The sequence below is a fragment of the Coregonus clupeaformis genome, chromosome 23 (genome assembly GCF_020615455.1).
Source record: "Coregonus clupeaformis isolate EN_2021a chromosome 23, ASM2061545v1, whole genome shotgun sequence".
NCBI classification, from domain to species: Eukaryota; Metazoa; Chordata; class Actinopteri; order Salmoniformes; family Salmonidae; genus Coregonus; species Coregonus clupeaformis.
In genome coordinates, this window is record NC_059214.1 from 5972750 (window position 1) to 5995744 (window position 22995).

The 22995-nt window shown below is 43.4% G+C and overlaps 1 long non-coding RNA gene across 1 annotated transcript in view; it reads left to right on the top strand.

Annotated features, from left to right (window-relative positions):
• LOC121536614 overlaps nt 1–20067 on the top strand; it is a 79007-nt gene extending 58940 nt beyond the window's left edge. The window contains exon 6 of the long non-coding RNA XR_005994888.2: nt 19966–20067. This is a non-coding gene — a long non-coding RNA (uncharacterized LOC121536614). The remainder of the gene's footprint in view (nt 1–19965) is intronic.
• Nucleotides 20068–22995: the final 2928 nt, after the last annotated feature.

Below are 22995 nucleotides of genomic sequence, written 5' to 3' on the forward strand. Positions count from 1 at the left end.
TCCAAGACAGGATTTTGTCAAGGCACAGATCTGGGGAAGGGCACCTAAAAATTTCTGCAGCATTGAAGGTTCCCAACAACACAGTGGCCTCCATCATTCTTAAATGGAAGAAGTTTGGAACCACCAAGACCCTTCCTAGAGCTGGCCGCCCGGCCAAACTGAGCAATCGGGGGAGAGGTGACCAAGAACCCGATGGTCACTCTGACAGAGCTCCAGAGTTCCTCTGTGGAGATGGGAGAACCTTCCAGAAGGACAACCATCTCTGCAGCACTCCACCAATCAGACCTTTCTGGTAGAGTGGCTAGACGGAAGCCACTCCTCAGTAAAAGGCACATGACAGCCCGCTTGGAGTTTGCCAAAAGTCACCTAAAGATTCTCAAGACCATGAGAAACAAGATTCTCTGGTCTGATGAAACCAAGATTGAACTCTTTGACCTGAATGCCAAGCGTCACGTCTGGAGGAAACCTGGCACCATCCCTATGGTGAAGCATGGTGGTGGCAGCATCATGCTGTTGGGATGTTTTTCAGGGAGACTAGTCAGGATCGAGGCAAAGATGAACATAGCAAAGTACAGAGAGATCCTTGATGAAAACCTGCTCCAGAGCGCTCAGGACCTCAGACTGGGGCGAAGGTTCACCTTCCAACAGGGCAACGACCCTAAGCACACAGCCAAGAGAACGCAGGAGTGGCTTCGGGACAAGTCTCTGAATGTCCTTGAGTGGCCCAACCAGAGCCCGGACTTGAACCCGATCTAACATCTCTGGAGAGACCTGAAAATAGCTGTGCAGCAACGCTCCCAATCCAACCTGACATAGCTTGAGGCGATCTGCAGAGATGAATGGGAGAAACTCCCCAAGTACAGGTGTGCCAAGGTACTTCAACAAAGTACTGAGTAAATGGCTGAATACTTATGTAAATGCAATATTTCATTTATTTATGTTTTATAAATTAGCAAAAAGTACTACAAACTTGTTTTTGCTTTGTCATTATGGGGTATTGTGTGTAGATTAGTCAGCCAGGCTCTGTCGTAGCCGGCCGCGACTGGGAGACCCATGGGGCGGCGCACAATTGGCCCAGCATCGTCCAGGGTAGGGGAGGGAATGGCCGGCAGGGATGTAGCTCAGTTGATAGAGCATGGTGTTTGCAACGCCAGGGTTGTGGGTTTGATTCCCACAGGGGGAATGAAAAAAATAATGTATGCACTAACTGTAAGTCGCTCTGGATAAGAGCGTCTGCTAAATGACTAAAATGTAAATGTAAAATGTAAATTGATGAGGAAAACAACAATTTAATCAATTTTAGAATAAGGCTGTAACGTAACAAAATGTGGAAAAGGTCAAGGGGTCTGAATACATTCCGAAGGCACTGTATATAGTCTTGTAAGTGTGCATAGAGCAAGGTTATTATAGGAAACGAAAACTGAAACTAATTAGTATTATTTTTTATAAAAAACTATTTTGTAAACTGAAATATAATAATTAAGAAAAACATTTAAAAAAGTAGAACTATACTGAAATTATTATCTTTGACTGAAAAACAACCCCCCAAAAAATAACTACATCATAAATTATGTTTAGTTTTTTTTAAATGTTTTCTTTTTTAATCAAATGGGGTTTTCAAGCTGTTTTTCTAATAGGGTTTTTGAGCTTCTGAATTTGGCAGGTAAATGCTGCAAGTAGATGGCAACGTTTCAAATAGGCCTAGCTTGTGCATCACTATCACCTGCTATCAGTAGCTAACAGGGAAGAAATCTGAGGGCGAGCGGAGCATGAGCGTGAACCGTAGGCATGAACAATGGTGGCAGCGAACCGAACACCAGCAGTGGTCTTTAGCAAAAGGCAAAGCCTCATATGGGATTATTTTGAGTATATTGCTGAAAAGGACAAAAGCAAATGTATTGTTGTGTCAGAAGATGGCAGCGTGTGTGGAACGGAGGTAAAAAGGGAAAAACCGAACCAACCTTCATGTTAATCTGAACAGTACCTACAAAGGATTTCAGGATAAAGACATGGTGAGACAGCTATTATTTTATTTTTGGAATTCGGTCAGGATTCGACTCCTGGTGTCATATAAACACACATTAGATGTGGACATTTTTTAGAATTGTAGAAAATGAGCGTTACAACTGCAAATTATTCTCTCTGCCAACAAGAAGGGTGTGAACAGTTTGGGATCGCATGGGTTGCGAGGTGGGGATTTGTTTCTACGGCGATAAATGACAATATCCATCCGGACCTTTGCCACCTAGGACATTTGTGACCAGACCATCTCAAATAGTACTTGAGTACCCCTGCTATAGGCCTACAACACATACATGGCTCATAGCCTCCCATACATAGGGCTGCTTTCTGTCCTTAACACTAAAACTGAAATGGGTCGAGAGCTCCAAGTTCCTCTGTGTCCACGTCACTAAGGACATATCATGGTTCAAATACACCAACACAGTTGGAGGCTGAAAAAGATTTGGCATGGGCCCTCAGATCCTCAAAAAGTTATACAGCTGCACCATTGAGATCGTCTTGACTGGCTGCATCACCGCTTGGTATGGCAACTGCTTGGCATCTGACTGTAAGGCGCTACACAGGGTAGTACGTACGGCCTAGTACATCACTGGGGCCGAGCTCCCTGCCATCCAGGACCTCTATAACAGGTGGTGTCAGAGAAAGGCCCAAAAAATTGCCAAAGACTCCGGCTATGGCAAGCGGTACCGGAGGGCCAAGTTTGGAACCAAAAGGCTCCTAAACGTATTTTACACCCAAGCCATAAGTCTGCTGAACAGTAAATCAAATGGCTACCCTAACTATTTGCATTGACCCCCTTTTTATTTGCACTGACTCTCTTGCACCGGCCCTATGCACACTCACTGGACTCTACACACACACACTCACACTTACTACACTGACACGCCAACGCACACATACAATTACAAACAGAAAGTCACAAAACTATAATAGCCTTGGTCAGTGCAAGATAGGGTCAATGCAGATAGTCCGGTTAACCATTTACAGCGCCTTCAGAAAGTATACATAGCCCTTGACTTATTTCACATTTTGTTGTGTTACAGCCTGAATTCAAAATGGATTAAATATATTTGTTTCACCCATCTACACACAATACCCCATAATGACAAAGTGAAAACATGTTTTTAGAAATTTTTGCAAATGTGTTGAAAATGAAACACATAAATAACTAATTTACTTAAGTATTCACACCCCTGAGTCAATACTTTGTAACGATTACAGCTGTGAGTCTTTCTGGGTAAGTCTCTAAGCGCTTTCCACACCTGGATGGCATCATGAGGAAGGAAAATTATGTGGATATATTGAAGCAACATCTCAAGACATCAGTCAGGAAGTTAAAGCTTGGTCGCAAATGGGTCTTCCAAATGGACAATGACCCCAAGCATACTTCCAAAGTTGTGGCAAAATGGCTTAAGGACAACAAAGTCAAGGTATTGGAGTGGCCATCACAAAGCCCTGACCTCAATCCTATTGAAAATGTGTGGGCAGAACTGAAAAAGCGTGTGCGAGCAAGGAGGCCTACAAACCTGACTCAGTTACACCAGCTCTGTCAGGAGGAATGGGCCAAAATTCACCCAACTTATTGTAGGAAGCTTGTGGAAGGCTACCCGAAACGTTTTACCCAAGTTAAACAATTTAAAGGCAATGCTACCAAATACTAATTGAGTGTATGCAAACTTCTGACCCACTGGGAATGTGATGAAATAAATAAAAGCTGAAATAAATCATTCTCTCTACTATTATTCTGACATTTCACAATCTTAAAATAAAGTGGTGATCCTAACTGACCTAAAACAGGGATTTTTTTACTAGGATTAAATGTCAGGAATTGTGAAAAACTGAGTTTAAATGTATTTGGCTAAGGTGTATGTAAACTTCCGACTTGAACTGTAGATGTATGTCCAAACTTTAACTCGACCACTCAGGAATATTCACTGACTTCTTGGTAAAGTCAGTGAGTACGAAAAAAAAAATATATAATAATAATAAATAAATAAATGCATGCACTCACTAACTGTAGGTCACTCTGGATAAGAGCGTCTGCTAAATGACTAAAATGTAAATGTAAATGTAAACAACTCCAGTGTATATTTGGCCTTGTGTTTTAGGTTATTGTCCTGCTGAAAGGTGTCTGGGGGAAAGCAGACTGAACCAGGTTTTCCTGTAGGATTTTGTATCCTGAAAAACTCCCCAGTCCTTAACGATGATAAGCATACCCATAACATGATGCAGCCACCCCTATGCTTGTAAATATGGAGAGTGGTACTTAGTAATGTGTTGTATTTGATTTGCCCCAAACATAAAACTTTGTATTCAGGACAAACAGTTAATTGCTTTGCCTTATCTTTTGCAGTATTACTTTAGTGCCTTGTTGCCAACAGGATGCATGTTTGGAATATGTTTTATGTTGTACAGGCTTCCTTCATTTCACTCTATCAATTAGGTTAGTATTGTGGAGTAACTACAATGTTTTCTCCTATCACAGCCATTAAACTCTGTAACTGTTTGAAAGTCACCGTTGGCCTCATGGTGAAATCCCTGAGCTGTTTCCTTCCTCTTCATCAACTTAGTTAAGAAGGACGCTTGTATCTTTGTAGTGACTGGGTGTATTGATACACCATCCAAAGTGCAATTAATAACTTCACCATGCTCAACGGGATATTCAATGTCTGCTTTTTTTACCAAAAGGTTCTCTTCTTTGTTAGGCATTGAAAAACCTCCCTGGTCTTTGAGGTTGAATCTGTGTTTATATTATTTCAAATCAATAAAATGAAATCAAATTGTATTTGTCGCATGTGTCGAATACAGCAGGAGTAGACTTTACCGTAAAATGCTTTACGAGCCCTTTCCCAACAATGCATAAGAATGGCGCCGGAGGAGATGGCTGCCGTTTTACAGGCTCCTAACCAATTGTGTGTGTTTTTTTCGCGTTATTTGTAACTTATTTTGTACATCATTTTTCTGCCACCGTCTCTTATGACCGAAAATAGCTTTTTGATATCAGGACAGTGATTACTCACCTCGTACTGGATGAATATTTTTTATTTAACGAGTCGGACACAAATAATTTTCTTCAGACACCCGACAAGGCCCAAAACCCAGTCATTCGCTTGAGAAAGAGACAGAGATATCGGGACGTAGGTAGGGGTGCCTTGTAAGGATCCGACGGCGAGTGGGTAATCTGCCTTTACCATCAGTCCTATTAGCCAACGTACAATAATTGGATAACAAAATAGACTAACTACGATCACGGATATCCTACCAACGGGACATTCAAAACTGTAATATCTTATGATTCACCGAGTCGTGGCTGAAAGACGACATGGATAACATACAGCTGGCGGGAAATACGCTGCATCGGCAAGATAGAACAGCTGCCTCCGGTAAGATAAGGGGTGGCGGTCTGTGTATATTGTAAACAACAGCTGGTGCACAAAATATAATATTAAGGAAGTCTCAAGGTTTTGCTCGCCTGAGGTAGAGTATCTCATGATAAGCTGTAGACCACACTATTTACCAAAAGGGGTTTGCATCTATATTTTTTGTAGCTGTCTATTTACAACCACAAACCGATGCTGGCACTAAGACCGCACTCAATGAGCTGTATAAAGCCATAAGCAAACAGGAAAACGCTCATCCAGAGGCGGCGCTCCTAGTTGTCGGGGACTTTAATGCAGGGAAACTTAAATCCGTTTTACCTAATTTCTACCAGCATGTTAAATGTGCAACGAGAGGAGAAAAAAAAACTCTAGACCACCTTTACTCCACACACAGAGACGCGTACAAAGCTCTCCCTCACACTCCATTTGGCAAACCTGACCATAACTCTATCCTCCTGATTGCTGCTTCAAGCAAAAACCAGGCAGGAAGCACCAGTGACTCGGTCAATAAAAAGTGGTCAGATGACGCAGATGCTAAGCTACAGGACTGTTTTGCTAGCACAGACTGGAATATCTTCCGGGATTTTTCCGATGGCATTGAGTACACCACATCAGTCACTGGCTTCATCAATAAGTGCATTGATGACGTCATCCCCACAGTGACCATACGTACCCCAATCAGAAGCCATGGATTACAGGCAACATCCGCACTGAGCTAAAGGGTAGAGCTGCCACTTTCAAGGAGTGGGAATCTATCCCGGACGCTTATAAGAAATCCCGCTATGCCCTCCGATGAACCATCAAACAGGCAAAGCATCAATACAGGACTAAGATTCAATCGTACTACACCGGCTCCGACGCTCGTTGGATGTGGCAGGGCTTGCAAACTATTACAGACTACAAAGGGAAGCACAGTCGTGAGCTGGCCAGTGACACGAGCCTACCAGACGAGCTAAATTACTTCTATGCTCACTTTGAGTCAAGCAACACTGAAGCATGCATGAGAGCATCAGCTTTTCCAGATGACTGTGTGATCACGCTCTCTGTAGCCGATCTGAGTAAACAGACGGCTTACCAGGACGTGTACTCAGAGCATGTGCTGGCAAGTGTCTTCGCTGACATTTTCAACCTGTCCCTGACTGAGTCTGTAATACCAACATGTGCCAAAGAACCCTAAGGTAGCACTCACGTCTGTAGCCATGAAGTGCTTTGAAAGGCTGGTCATGGCTCCCTCTGCAACTGGACCATGGACTTCCATGACGTGCTCTCCCCAGGTGGTAAGGGTAGGTAACAACACATCTGCCACGCTGATCCTCAACACGGGGGCCCCTCAGGGGTGCGTGCTCAGTCCCCTCCTGTACTCCCTGTTCACCCATGACTGCATGGCCAGGCACGACTCCAACACCATCATTACGTTTGACGACAACACAACAGTGGTAGGCCTGATCACCGACAACGATGAGACAGCCTATAGGGAGGAGGCCAGAGACCTGGCCGTGTGGTGCCATGATAACAACCTCTCCCTCAACGTGATCAAGACAAAGGAGATGATTGTGGACTACAGGAAAAAGAGGACAGAGCACGCCCCCATTCTCATCGACAGGAATGTAGTGAAGCAGGTTAAGAGCTTCAAGTACCTTGGTGTCCACATCACCAACGAACTATCATGGTCCAAACACACCAAGACAGTCACGAAGAGGGCATGACAAAGCCTATTCTCCCTCAGGAGACTGAAAGGATTTGGCATAGGTCCTCAGATCCTCAAAAAGTTATACAGCTGCACCATCGAGAGCATCCTGACTGGTTACATCACCGCCTGGTATGGCAACTGATCTGCCTCCGACCGCAAAGCACTACAGATGGTAGTGCGTACTGCCCAGTACATCACTGGGGCCAAGTTTCCTGCCATCCAGGATCTCTATACCAGGCCCTAAAAATTGTGAAAGACTCCAGCCACCCTAGTCATAGACTGTTCTCTCTGCTACCGCATGGCAAGTGGTACCGGAGCGCCAAGTCTAGGTACAAAAGGCTTCTTAACAGCTTCTACCCCCAATCCATAAGACTCCTGAACAGCTAATCAAATGGCTACCCGGACTATTTGCATTTTACCTCAGTTACCTCGACTAACCTGTGCCCCCGCACATTTACTCTGTACCGGTACCCCCTGTATGTAGCCTTGCTACATATCTATTTTTTACTGAACACTTATTTTTATTAAAACTGCATTGTTGGTTAAGGGCTTGTAAGTAAGCATTTCACTGTTGTATTCGGCGTATTTGACAAATAATATTTGATTTGATTTGACTGAGGGACCTTACAGATAAATGTATGTGTGGGGTACAGAGATGAGGTAGTCATTCAAAAGTCATATTAAACAATATTATTTTACACAGAGTGAGTCCATGCAACTTATTATGTGACTTGTTAAGCACATTTTTACTTGCCATTTAGGCTTGCCATAACAATTTAGGCTTGCCATAACAAAAGGGTAGAATACTTATTGACTCAAGACAAAAGCCACTGTATTTAACTATTTAGCAGTCTAATGGCTATTTAGCAGTCTTATGGCTTGGGAGTTGAAGCTGTCTCGGAGCCTGTTGGTCCAAGAGCCGATGCTCCGGTACCATTTGCCTGACAGTAGCAGAGTGAACAGTCTATGGCTTGGGTGGCTGGATCCTTTGGCAATTTTTCAGGCCTTCCTCTGACACCGCTTGATAAATAGTTCCTGGGTGGCAGGGAGCTCGGCCTCCGTGATGTATTGGGCTGTCCGCACCTCTGTAACGCTTTGAGGGTGGTGCATTTGCTATACCAAGCAGTAATGCAGCCAGTCAAGATGCTCTCAATGGTGTAGCTTTAGAACTTTTTGAGAATCTGATGGCCCGTGCCAAATCTTTTCAGCCTCCTGAAGGGTAAGAGGCGCTGTAATGCCCTCTTCACGACTGTGCGGGTGTGTGTGGACCGTTTAGCGCCTTAGTGATGTGGATGCCAAGGAATTTGAAGCTCTAAACCCGCTCCACTACAGCCATGTTGATGTGGATGGGGGCATGCTCTCCTCTCTTTCTCCTGTAGTCCACGATCAGCTCCTTGGTCTTACTGACAGAGATGCTGTTTCCTGGCACCACACTGCTAAGTCTCTGACCTCCTCCCTGTAGGCTGTCTCATCCCCATCGGTGGGCAGGTCTACCATGGTTTTGTTGTCAGCAAACTTGATGATAGTGTTGGAGTCGTGCGTGGCCACGCAGTCGTGGGTAAACAGTTAGTACAGGAGGGGACTAAGCACACCCCCCTGAGGGCCCCCCGTGTTGAGGGTAAGCGCGATGGAGGTGTTGTTGCCTACCCTCACCATCTGGGGCTGGCTCGTCAGTATGTCCAGGATCCAGTTGCAGAGGGAGGTGTTCAGTCCCAGAGTCCCCAGCTTGGTGATGAGCTTGGAGGAGACTATGGTGTCATGACCAGCCTTTCAAAGCACTTCATAATTACAGATGTGAGTGTTACAAGGTGATAGTCATTTAGGCAGGTTACTTTGGGAACAGGGACAATGGTGGTCAGCTTGAATCATGTTGAGATTACAGACTGGGACAAGGAAAGATTGAAAATGTGTGTGAAGACACTTGCCAGCTGGCTCATTGCGCTCTAGCGACTCCTTGTGTCGGGCCGGGTGCCTGCATGCTGACTTCGGTCATCAGTTAAACAGTGTTTCCTCTGACACATTGGTGCAGCAGGCTTCCGGGTTAAGCAAGCGGGTGATAAGAAGCGCGGTTTGGCGGGTCATGTTTCGGAGGACGCATGACTCGACCTCCGCCTCTCCCGAGCCCGTTGGGAAGTTGCAGTGATGAGACAAGATTGTAATTGGATCGCAATTGTATATCACGGAATTAGGGAGAAAAAATAGGTTTTTCTCACATCGGCCACGGAGAGTAAGATCACACAGTCATCCGGAAAACAACTGGGGCTTTCACAGAAGACTCTGTGTTGTATTTATTCCTCGAAGGGGGTATTAAAGCATTTTGCTCGTTTGGGAGTTCTGCATCACTGGACATCTCACGGGCTGGGTTTCCGTTTGTAATCCGTTATCGTCTGCAAGCCCTGCCACATACAGTGCCTTCGGAAATTATTCAGACCCCTTGACTTTTCCCACATCTTGTTACGTTACAGCCTTATTCTAAAATTGATTAAATTAGTTGTTTTCCTCATCAATCTACACACAATACCCCATAATGACAAAGCAAAAACTGGTTTTTAGAAATGTTGCTAATTTATTAAAAATAAAATACTAAAATATAGCATTTACATAAGTATTCACACCCTTTACTCAGTACTTTGTTGAAGCACCTTTGGCAGTGATTACAGCATCAAGTCTTCTTAGGTATGAAGCTTAGCACACCTGTATTTGGGGAGTTTCTCCCATTCTTCTCTGCAGGTCCTCTCAAGCTCTGTCAGGTTGGATGGGGAGCGATGCTGCACAGCTATTTTCAGGTCTCTCCAGAGATGTTCAATCGGGTTCAAGTCCGGGCTCTGGTTGGGCCACTCAAGGACACTCAGTGACTTGTCCCGAAGCCACTCCTGCGTTGTCTTGGCTGTGTGCTGAGGGTCATTGTCCTGTTGGAAGGTGAAACTTCGCCCCAGTCTGAGGTCCTGAGCGCTCTGGAGCAGGTTTTCATCAATGATCTCTCTGTACATTGCTCCGTTCATCTTTCCCTTGATCCTGACTAGTCTCCCAGTCCCTGCCGCTGAAAAACATCCCCACAGCATGATGCTGCCACCAACATGCTTCACCGAAGGAATGGTGCCAGGTTTCCTCCAGACGTGACGCTTGGCATTCAGGCCAAAGAGTTCAATCTTGGTTTCATCAGACCAGAGCATTTTGTTTCTCATGGTCTGAGAGACCTTTAGGTGCCTTTTGGCAAACTCCAAGTTGACTTACATGTGCCTTTTACTGAGGAGTGGCTTCCGTCTGGCCTCTCCACCATAAATGCCTGATTGGTGGAGTGCTGCAGAGATGGTTGTCCTTCTGGAAGATTATCCCATTTATACAGAGGAACTCTAGAGCTCTGTCAAAGTGACCATTGAGATTTTGTTGTAGGCAGAACTCATCGAAGTAGGATTCTATAGCATTGACATGCACGACTCAGCCCGTACTCTACACAGACTGGTGCGGCATAACCAATCAGAGCTGCAGTAGGCCTATATGCAAATAGACCATTGCCAAATATGGATCTGTGCCATCCATTTTGAACTGTGTTTACAGCATGAGCGGTCGTCAGTAGATGTGCTTGTTTTGAGATCACAACGAGAGCTCCATGTAGCCACTTGTGCACATTTGTTCATGTCCTTTGCCAGTTAGTGAGTTATTAGCCCAGTTATAGATGATTTGTAGTCAGCAATGGGAAGTGATTCCTTCCTACAAGAGCACAAAATGTGTAAATTTCTAGACATCTTTGAAAAGCAAGTCGGATAAATAGCTTTTTTTTGTCTTGAAGAGGCAGTGTTGTATTTTGAGACAGCCTTGAATAAGCTAAGTAGCCAATAGGCTGTAGCATAATTTGTCTGATTCTCTGTAATAATGGTATGGGAATAATAATAATGCATTTTATTTTGTAAAGTGGTTTCTTGCATCAAAGAACACAACAACATTTTCAGTCACCTCCTTGTCTGAAGGACAAGTAGATCAACAGGTTAATGTCAAGCCCTGCATGTTTTTTTCAAAGGTCTCATGGAATGTAGGCATACATTGAACACCACACATTGACTGCTACAGTAGGCTGAATGATAGAACAGCTATTTCCATGTTAAAATGTTATGGGACGCATTTTCTCCATTGTTTTTGATGGTAGGCCACTCTGGTAGGCCTACAATATGATCAAATAGCCACAGTAGCCTGCTTGACCACTGTCTGAAATGGTAACTTAAAGTGGGTATAGCCTCAGTGTTCACAGTAAACGCGCTCTGGAAGTTGCACAGAATTTTCACAAGGTTCAAGTTTGTTTTCAGCAGACATGAAATTTGCTCAGTGACTAAATAAATAAAAGGGAACTTTGCTGACAATGTCTTAACTTTAGCTACTTTTTATTCAGTATTACAGCTAAATAAACCTACCACAACAACATCATTATATATAGGGTCAAATAGCTTACAGTTGTAGAACTCCTGCACTACCTTGTCACCGATGGATTTGGCATTGTTGCTGTAGCAGCCCAGTAACCACAACAACATACGTTGCGACAGTCGCAGAGACATTAACTTTTTTCATGTCTGTGCAACAAGGAAACCGACAGTCGCAGTGACAGTCTACAGATATTTAAATGTTGTTTTGACCAGCGACACTTTTCGCATTCTAATTATCTACAGACGTGTCGTTAAACCAAGTATAAAGCGCCCTTAAAACTTGAAACAGGGCTGAGAAAGAAGGGGAAAGGAAGGGATATTTAGACTAGCTTTGCATTGGTCACTGTTACATAAAAGTGTATCTTTGTGTGTGTGTGGCAGCACTCCCAATACCCACAGTGAGGTGGTTACTTTCAGCATGGCTCCGTAAGAGGCACTCTATCTTTACTGTCACCCAGACGACTCCTTCTATCTCTCCGTCTAAATCTCTATCTTTCTTTTACAGACAGTCCCCCGTACTGGATCTGATTCCTCCCACCCACAAGCTGTACAAATTCAATGCAGCCTGCTCAGTGGTTAAAATGCCCCCACAGACAAATTATATTGTTTCTGCATTAGAAAAGAACACACGTGTCTTGCGTGAATAATATAATATGAAATCAAAATCACATGTTTTGTTAGGGCGTAGCTTATACTTGCTACATTTATTGTAATGATACAGGGACATATTGTTGTGTGTGCCAATTTTGGTTTTGATTGAAGCCCAGACTGTATCTCCCCATATAACTTCGGCTCATGAATTTGGCCATGCTGCTTGTTTTAGACATTCAATACCGTAGCTGGTCCCGCAGGAAATAATACAAATTAACTTCTTTCTAGTGTCTGAATACTATGGCCCAATCCCAAATCGACCCCTAGACCCTATGCACTTACTTGCCATCTGATAGACTAGGTGGAAGTTTCATCATACTGCTTAAACCAATCAAACCCTCTCTGATCTCCACAAGCGCATAGGGGATACAGTGGGGAGAACAAGTATTTGATACACTGCCGATTTTGCAGATTTTCCTACTTACAAAACATGTAGAGGTCTGTAATTTTTATCATAGGTACACTTCAACTGTGAGAGACGGAATCTAAAACAAAAATCCAGAAAATCACATTGTATGATTTTTAAGTAATTCATTTGCATTTTATTTCATGACATAAGTATTTGATACATAAGAAAAGCAGAACTTAATATTTGGTACAGAAACCTATGTTTTTTTTTTTTTTTTTTTTTTTTTTTTTTTTTTTTTTGGGGGGAATGGATCAGCTTAATATTGCAGATAGATTGTATCTTCTATCAATGTAATTGTCTGCATCACTTCCAATCCCCCATGTTTTTTTTTTTTTTTTTTATATATATATATTTTTTTATATATATACTCCCCTTTATTACTTTTCAACCCCACCATCCTTTCCCTACTTGGAGTAAATTAGTGAACAACAATTCCCAGGCCTCTACTTCCGGTCTATACTTACTATCTACACCTTATGGACACAGTTAATTTTACAATAATTCTATTATATATATACATATATATATACATATACATACATACATACATACATACATACATACATACATACATACATACATATCATTATTATTATTATTATTATTATTTATTTATTTTTTGCTCCTGAACTACTTCTACTCTCAACCTCTCCGATCGTTTACAGAAACCTATGTTTGCAATTACAGAGATCATACGTTTCCTGTAGGTCTTGTACAGGTTTGCACACACTGCAGCAGGGATTTTGGCCCACTCCTCCATACGGACCTTCTCCAGATCCTTCAGGTTTCGGGGCTGTCGCTGGGCAATACAGACTTTCAGCTCCCACCAAAGATGTTCTATTGGGTTCAGGTCTGGAGACTGGCTAGGCCACTCCAGGACCTTGAGATGTTTCTTACGGAGCCACTCCTTAGTTGCCCTGGCTGTGTGTTTCGGGTCGTTGTCATGCTGGAAGACCCAGCCATGACCCATCTTCAATGCTCTTACTGAGGGAAGGATGTTGTTGGCCAAGATCTCGCGATACATGGCCCCATCCATCCTCCACTCAATAAGGTGCAGTCGTCCAGTCCCCTTTGCAGAAAAGCATCCCCAAATAATGATGTTTCCACCTCCATGCTTCACGGTTGGGATGGTGTTCTTGGGGTTGTACTCATCCTTCTTCTTCCTCCAAACACGGCGAGTGGAGTTTAGACCAAAAACCTCTATTTTTGTCTCATCAGACCACATGACCTTCTCCCATTCCTCCTCTGGATCATCCAGATGGTCATTGGCAAACTTCAGACGGGCCTGGACATGCGCTGGCTTGAGCAGGGGGACCTTGCGTGCGCTGCAGGATTTTAATCCATGACAGCGTAGTGTGTTACTAATGGTTTTCTTTGAGACTGTGGTCCCAGCTCTCTTCAGGTCATTGACCAGGTCCTGCTGTGTAGTTCTGGGCTGATCCCTCACCTTCCTCATGATCATTGATGCCCCACGAGGTGAGATCTTGCATGGAGCCCCAGACCGAGGGTGATTGACCGTCATCTTGAACTTCTTCCATTTTCTAATAATTGCGCAAACAGTTGTTGCCTTCTCACCAAGCTGCTTGCCTATTGTCCTGTAACCCATCCCAGCCTTGTGCAGGTCTACAATTTTATCCCTGTTGTCCTTACACAGCTCTCTGGTCTTGGCCATTGTGGAGAGGTTGGAGTCTGTTTGATTGAGTGTGTGGACAGGTGTCTTTTATACAGGTAAAGAGTTCAAACAGGTGCAGTTAATACAGGTAATGAGTGGAGAACAGGAGGGCTTCTTAAAGAAAAACGAACAGGTCTGTGAGAGCCGGAATTCTTACTGGTTGGTAGGTTATCAAATACTTATGTCATGCAATAAAATGCAAATGAATTACTTAAAAATCATACAATGTGATTTTCTGGATTTTTGTTTTAGATTCCGTCTCTCACAGTTGAAGTGTACCTATGATAAAAATTACAGACCTCTACATGCTTTGTAAGTAGGAAAACCTGCAAAATCGGCAGTGTATCAAATACTGTAGGTTCTAGGGGTTGATTTGGGATTGGGCCATACTGATTCTGCTATCTCTCAATACAATTCAATTCAATTTAATTTCAATTCAATTTAAGGGCTTTATTGTCTTGGGAAACATATGTTAACATTGCCAAAGCAAGTGAAGTAGATAGTAAACAAAAGTGAAATAAACAATACATATTAACAGTAAACATTACACTCAGAAGTTCCAAAATAAAAAGACATTTCACATGTCATATTATGTATATATACAGTGTTGTAACAATGTGCAAATAGTTAAAGTACAAATGGGAAAATAAATAAACATAAATATGGGTTGTATTTACAATGGTGTTTGTTCTTCACTGGTTGCCCTTATCTTGTGGCAACAGGTCACAAATATTGCTGCTGTGATGGCACACTGTGGTATTTCACCCAACAGGGAGTTTATCAAAATTGGGTTTGTTTACGAATTCTTTTTGGATCTCTGTAATCTGAGGGAAATATGTGTCTCTAATATGGTCATACATTTGGCAGGAGGTTAGGAAGTGCAGCTCAGTTTCTTCTCTTGAGAGCCAGGTCAGCCTATGGCGGCCTTTCTCAATAGCAAGGCTATGCTCACTTAGTCTGTACATAGTCAAAGTTTTCCTTAAGTTTGGTTCAGTCACAGTGGTCAGGTATTCTGCCACTGTGTACTCTCTATTTAGGGCCAAATAGCATTTTAGTTTGCTCCGTTTTTTTGTTAATTCTTTCCAATGTGTTAAGTAATTCTCTTTTTGTTTTCTCATGATTTGGTTGGGTCTAATTGTGTTGTTATTGTTGTTGTCCTGGGGCTCTGTGAGGTCTGTTTGTGTTTGTGAACAGAGCCCCAGGACCAGCTTATTTAGGGGACTCTTCTCCAAGTTAATCTCTCTGTAGGTGATGGCTTTGTTATGGAAGGTTTGGGAATCGCCTCATTTTAAGTAGTTATAGAATTTAATGGCTCTTTTCTGGATTTTGATAATTAGCGGGTAACTGCCTAATTCTGCTCTGCATGCATTATTTGTTGTTTATCGTTGTACACTGAGGATATTTTTGCAGAATTCTGCATGCAGAGTCTCAATTTGGTGTTTGTCACATTTTGTGAATTATTGGTTGGTGAGCGGACCCCAGACCTCTCTCTCTCTCCCCCTCTCTCTCTCTCTCTCTATTGAATTATTTCTGATTGCTTTTCATCCCCTGCAGCTTAGCTGCCGGCCATGGTTGCCTGTTGCCATTTCCAATAAGAACCAGTGTCCTGCAAGCTCAACCTCACCTCGCCTCTCTTCCTCCCTCCCCATCGCGCTCTGCCTCTCGCTCTCCTCCCACTCAACATGTCTCTGAATATCTCGCCTTCTATCCGTCTCCACATCCCTTTTTCTTTCTCCCCCATTTCTCTCTTAATTTGTCTCATTCTCTATCGTGCTATAACTGAGACGAGAGGATATTTAAATCCCCACCAGCCAGGCACACCATTTGTCTTGTTTAATGGTTTTACAGACACACGTTTTCTCATGAATCATTACCTCAGAACGATGGGAAGTCTTATTTCGCTTTTACAATTATAATAAATGTATAATTTGGGTTGATCTAATCCGTTTGCTAGTATTGGCTATCGTGAAAGTTAATGGTATGTTTTTGCATTCATGTATATCATTATACTCTAGCTTAAAGGGCCAATCAGCAGTTGAAACAATAACAAAGTGTCCTTCTCGCCACTGTTTCTGTAAAATGCTGAGGGATGGGGCTTGAGAAATGTAATCACTCTCAAATTCATAGACAGAGCTATAGATGCAAGAACTGACCATGTTATCAAAATTATAGTTTTAACCATGTTTTGGATTCATACTACACTGCTAAAAAAAAATAAAGGGAACACTTAAACAACACAATGTAACTCCAAGTCAATCACACTTCTGTGAAATCAAACTGTCCACTTAGGAAGCAACACTGATTGACAATACATTTCACATGCTGTTGTGCAAATGGAATAGACAACAGGTGGAAATTATAGGCAATTAGCAAGACACCCCCAATAAAGGACTGGTTTTGCAGGTGGTGACCACAGACTACTTCTCAGTTCCTATGCTTCCTGACTGATGTTTTGGTCACTTTTGAATGCTGGCGGTGCTTTCACTCTAGTGGTAGCATGAGACGGAGTTTACAACCCACACACACAAGTGGCTCAGGTAGTGCAGCTCATCCAGGATGGCACATCAATGCGAGCTGTGGCAAGAAGGTTTGCTGTGTCTGTCAGCGTAGTGTCCAGAGCATGGAGGCACTACCAGGAGACAGGCCAGTACATCAGGAGACGTGGAGGAGGCCGTAGGAGGGCAACAACCCAGCAGCAGGACTGCTACCTCCGCCTTTGTGTAAGGAGGAGCAGGAGGAGCACTGCCAGAGCCCTGCAAAATGACCTCCAGCAGGCCACAAATGTGCATGTGTCTGCTCAAACGGTCAGAAACAGACTCCATGAGGGTGGTATGAGGGCCCGACGTCCACAGGTGGGGGTTGTGCTTACAGCCCAACACCGTGCAGGACGTTTGGCATTTGCCAGAGAACACCAAGATTGGCAAATTCGCCACTGGCGCCCTGTGCTCTTCACAGATGAAAGCAGGTTCACACTGAGCACATGTGACAGACGTGACAGAGTCAGGAGACGCCGTGGTGAACGTTCTGCTGCCTGCAACATCCTCCAGCATGACCGGTTTGGCGGTGGGTCAGTCATGGTGTGGGGTGGCATTTCTTTGGGGGGCCACACAGCCCTCCATGTGCTCGCCAGAGGTAGCCTGACTGCCATTAGGTACCGAGATGAGATCCTCAGACCCCTTGTGAGACCATATGCTGGTGCGGTTGGCCCTGGGTTCCTCCTAATGCAAGACAATGCTAGACCTCATGTGGCTGGAGTGTGTCAGCAGTTCCTGCAAGAGGAAGGCATTGATGCTATGGACTGGCCTGCCCGTTCCCCAGACCTGAATCAAATTGAGCACATCTGGGACATCATGTCTCGCTCCATCCACCAACGCCACGTTGCACCACAGACTGTCCAGGAGTTGGCGGATGCTTTAGTCCAGGTCTGGGAGGAGATCCCTCAGGAGACCATCCGCCACCTCATCAGGAGCATGCCCAGGCATTGTAGGGAGGTCATACAGGCACGTGGAGGCCACACACACTACTGAGCCTCATTTTGACTTGTTTTAAGGACATTACATCAAAGTTGGATCAGCCTGTAGTGTGGTTTTCCACTTTAATTTTGAGGGTGACTCCAAATCCAGACCTCCATGGGTTGATACATTTGATTTCCATTGATAATTTTTGTGTGATTTTGTTGTCAGCACATTCAACTATGTAAAGAAAAAAGTATTTAATGAGATCATTTCATTCATTCAGATCTAGGATGTGTTATTTTAGTGTTCCCTTTATTTTTTTGAGCAGTGTATTTTGCAAAGTCTCTACAACAGTATATTTGAAAATCTTATATTATTGATAGTACAGTGCATTCTGAAAGCATTCAGCCTTATTCTAAAATGGATTAAATTGTTGATGTTTTTTTTCATTAAACTACACACAATACCCCATAATGACAAAGCAAACAAAGTGTTTTAGAAAATGTTGCTAATTAAATAAAAAAAATATCACATTTACATGCATTCAGACCCTTTACTCAGTACTTTGTTGAAGCACCTTTGGCAGTGATTACACCCTAGAGTCTTCTTGGGTATGAATCTACAAGCATGGCACACCTGTATTTGGGGAGTTTCTCCCGTTCTTCTCTGCAGATCCTCTCAAGCTATGTCAGGTTGGATGGGGAGCGTCGCCGCACAGCTATTTTAAGGTCTCTCCAGAGATGTTCGATCGGGTTCAAGTCCGGGCTCTGGCTGAGCCACTCAATGACATTCATAGACTTGTCCTGAAGCCACTCATGCATTGTCTTGGCTGTGGGTTAGGGTCATTGTTCTTTTGGAAGATGAACCTTTGTCCCGGTCTGAGGTCATGAGTGTTCTAGAGCAGGTTTTCATCAAGGATCTCTGTACTTTGCTCCGTTCATCTTTCCCTCGATCCTGACTAGTCTCCCAGTCCCTGCCGCTGAAAAACATCCCCACAGAATGATGCTGCCACCCCCATGCTTCACCGTATGGATGGTGCCAGGTTTCCTCCAGACATGATGCTTGGCTTTCAGGCCAAAGAGTTCAATCTTGGTTTCATCAGACCAGAGAATCTTGTTTCTCATGGTCTGAGAGTCCTTTAGGTGCCTTTTGGCAAACTCCAAGTGGGCGGTCATGTGCCTTTTACTGAGGAGTGGCTTCCGTCTGGCCACTCCACCATAAAGGCCTGATTGGTGGAGGCTACAGAGATGGTTGTCCTTCTGGAAGGTTCTACCATCCCCACAGAGGAACTCTGGAGCTCTGTCAGATTGACCATCAGGTTCTTGGTCACCTCCCTGACCAAGGCCCTTCTCCCCTGATAGCTCAATTTGGCCGGGAGGCCAGCTCAAGGAAGAGTCTTGGCGGTTCCAAACTTCTTCCATTTAAGAATGATGGATGCCACTGTGTTCTTGGGGACCTTCAATGCTGCAGAAATGTGTTGGTTCCCTTCCCTAGATCTGTGCCTCGACATAATCCTGTCTCGGAGCTCTACAGACAATTCCTTCGACCTCATGGCTTGATTTTTGCTCTGACATGCACTGTCAACTGTGGGACCTTATATAGACAGGTGTGTGCCTTTCCAAATCATGTCCAATCAATTGGATTTATCATAGGTGGACTCCAATCAAGTTGTAGAAACATCTCAAGGATGATCAATGGAAACAGGGTGCACCTGAGCTCAATTTTGAGTCTCATAGCAAAGGGTCTGAATACTTACGTAAATAAGGTATTTCTGTTTTTTTATTTTAATACATTTGCAACAATTCCTAAAAACCTGTTTTCCCTTTGTAATATGGGGTTTTGTGTGTAGATTGATGTGGGGAAATGTTTTATTTAATCAATTTTAGAATAAGGCTGTAACGTAACAAAATTTGGAAAAAGTCAAGGGGTCTGAATACTTGTAAGGAAACAACAATGTCCTTTGGCAGACAGCTTTCACTGTTTGCGTTTACATTGCAGATTAATTCAACCATAAATCAAGATGCCATACATATATAAAATATATATTGTAGCAGGACTCATACTGTTTTACCAGATAAAAGTGTTTTAAGGCAACCTGAAACGACTCCTGTCAAAAGAAGTGTACTATGTGAAGAATGGGGTGTCATTTAGAACAGCCCTAGAGACCTCTCATATATGGGTGTGGGTATCTGAAGGGGTTTGTTATGGAATAGATATCAATATGTCCTCATTCTACATCAATGCTAAATCAATGTCTCAATGTTTCTGCAGCAACTGATGTGCTCCTCCGTCTTCCACATGTTTATTCTGACCTTGGTTGCTGTGGATGTAATCGTAGCCGCCAGCAACTACTGCAAGGGCGATAACCACCAAAGGCACTATGATGAGTTCTACCTGGCTGAGGTAAGGGATCAGAACGCACACACATACTGTACAGTACACACACACACACACACACACACATGCATATTCACACACTCACAACTGAATTTCACTCCCACTCCTATCTCTATGGATATGTTTGTCTTGCTCGGTTTTGCTATTGCTCTGTTCTTCTGTTTCTGTTCCCCCTTTGCTGCTATAACAGCCTCTACTCTTCTGGGAAGCCACAAGAGCATTAGTGAGGTCGAGCAATGATGTTGGGCGATTAGGCCTGGTTCACAGTCGGCGTTCCTATTCATCCCAAAGTTGTTAGATGGGGTTGAGGTCAGGGCTCTGTGCAGGCCAGTCAAGTTCTTCCACTCTGATCTCGACAAACCATTTCTGTATGGACCTCGCTTTGTGCACGGGGGCATTGTCATGTCTAAAATGTCATTGTATGCTGTAGCGTTAAGATTTCCCATCACTGAAACTAAGGAGCCTGAACCATGAACAACAGCCCCAGACCATTATTCCTCCTCCAACGAACTTTACAGTTGGCACTATGCATTAGGGCAGGTAGCATTCTCCTGGCATCCGCCAAACCCAGATTCGTCCTTCGGACTGTCAGATGCCAAAGTTTGATTCATCACTCCAGAGAATGCGTTTCCACTGCTCCAGAGTCCAATGGTGGCGAGATTTATACCACTCCAGCCGACGCTTGGCATTCCTCATGGTGATCTTAGTCTTGTGTGCGGCTGCTCGGCCATGGAAACCCATTTTATTAAGCTCCCGACTAACAGTTCTTATGCTGACGTTGCTTCCAGAGGAAGTTTGGAGCTCGGTATTGAGTTGCAACAGAGTACAGACAATTTTTACGTGCGACGCTCTTCAACACTCGGCGGTCCCGTTCTGTGAGCTTGTGTGGCCTACCACTTTGTGGCTGAGCCGCTTACAGTTGACCGGGGCAGCTCTATCAGGGCATTAATTGATGAACTGACTTGTTGGAAAGGTGGCATCCTATTGATGGGAATTTTTCAGTGGACTGTAGTTGGATATTTTCAGACTCAGTAGACTATAGGGCTGTTAGGGCTGTTTCTTCTCTCTTCATCTGACCTGACCTCGGGTCAAATTCCTTGCTCCTCCCTAATCCACGGCTGTCCTACCTTATCAGTGACTGAAACCACTGTTGCCTCCCTCCTTAGGCATATTCCTGGAACGGAGCCAGGGGTTAAACATAGTTCAGACTATAAGTTAAACATGGTTAATTACAGCATGACGGGCATTGGGACTGAGTGGGACAGAAGAAAGAGGCTTGGAGCCAGGAAATGGACCTGGGAATGGGCCTGCTATGTGTGGGAAAATATACACTATGCATGAGAACTGTATATGGTTGAGAATTTATTATGGCTCAGAAAATGGACCTGCCATGTTTAAACCATGTTTAAGTATCGATTGATATGTTTAAGAATAAACAGAGCAGAGCCAGGGAATGGCTCCTTTATCTTTTACATGACAGGGCTTGGTCCCGCCACTATTGTTTCCAGAAACGGAATATAGAAGAAGGAAAAGTCAGATTTCGCCATTGTTATAAAATAAGGAAGTGGGCGTAGCGGTCAAGAGGTGAAAACTGGAGACAGTGGTGGAGGAACCAAAGAGGGAGGGATTAAGCTAAAATGTATGTAAAATGAGTATATAAACTGAGAGCTGAGAGGTGGACAATTAGATGCTCTGCAGACCACCTCGGCTCTATTATCTGTGCAATAAAGTCTATCTTAATTCTACAAAAACTCTGAAAGTACTTTGTGTTCGACTGAGGACAAAGACAATTTTCTACAACACTATGACGGTGCCACGTTGAGAGTCACTGAGCTCTTCCGTAAGCCCATTCTACTGCCAATGTTTGTCTATCGATGTTGCATGGCTTTTTTGCTCGATTTTATACACCTGTCAGCAACGGGTGTGGCTGAAATAGCCAAATCCACTCATTTGAAGGAGTGTCCACATACTTTTGTATATATAGTGTATGAATACATAAATACAGCATGAACCCAGAAAAATGTATACATTTCTGTTACATAAACATATTGATGTAGATAGAAATGCTATAAAACAAGTTGATAAACAATCTAAGTAAACCACAGTATATATATAACACACAGCTTTTCACAATGTATATTGGTAAGAGCTTTTCCCTATGGTGATGTGAGGAGATTTTCTAAATGGGGATTTTATCTAGCACCATCTAAGTTTGTTATGGTGTGTACCTCATGAATGGATGACACTGAGGGGTAGGCTGTGATACAAGAGCTGCTAGAAGTGGCCCTTAAACAGATCTAGGATCAGATTACAGATTACCATACCCCCAATAAAAATTATAACTGTAAGGGGGGGTGGGGGGTGTAAGAACATCTGACCATATATCATCTTTTCTTCTCATTAGCTCACTAGATTGTTTGTCTTGTGTATATGTGTGTGTGTCTTTCTGTTTGTCTTTCTGTGCATGCATGCTGTTGTGTATATGTGTGAAATTGCCATAGAGCGCAGTTAGATAGTATTTCAGTGGCGACCCGCCATTCATGTTTTGAGCCCGACCTGTTTTGCATGTTATTTTCGCATTAATACAGTGGGGAAAAAAAGTATTTAGTCAGCCACCAATTGTGCAAGTTCTCCCACTTAAAAAGATGAGAGAGGCCTGTAATTTTCATCATAGGTACACGTCAACTATGACAGACAAATTGAGGAACAAAATTCCAGAAAATCACATAGTAGGATTTTTAATGAATTTATTTGCAAATTATGGTGGAAAATAAGTATTTGGTCAATAACAAAAGTTTCTCAATACTTTGTTATATACCCTTTGTTGGCAATGACACAGGTCAAACGTTTTCTGTAAGTCTTCACAAGGTTTTCACACACTGTTGCTGGTATTTTGGCCCATTC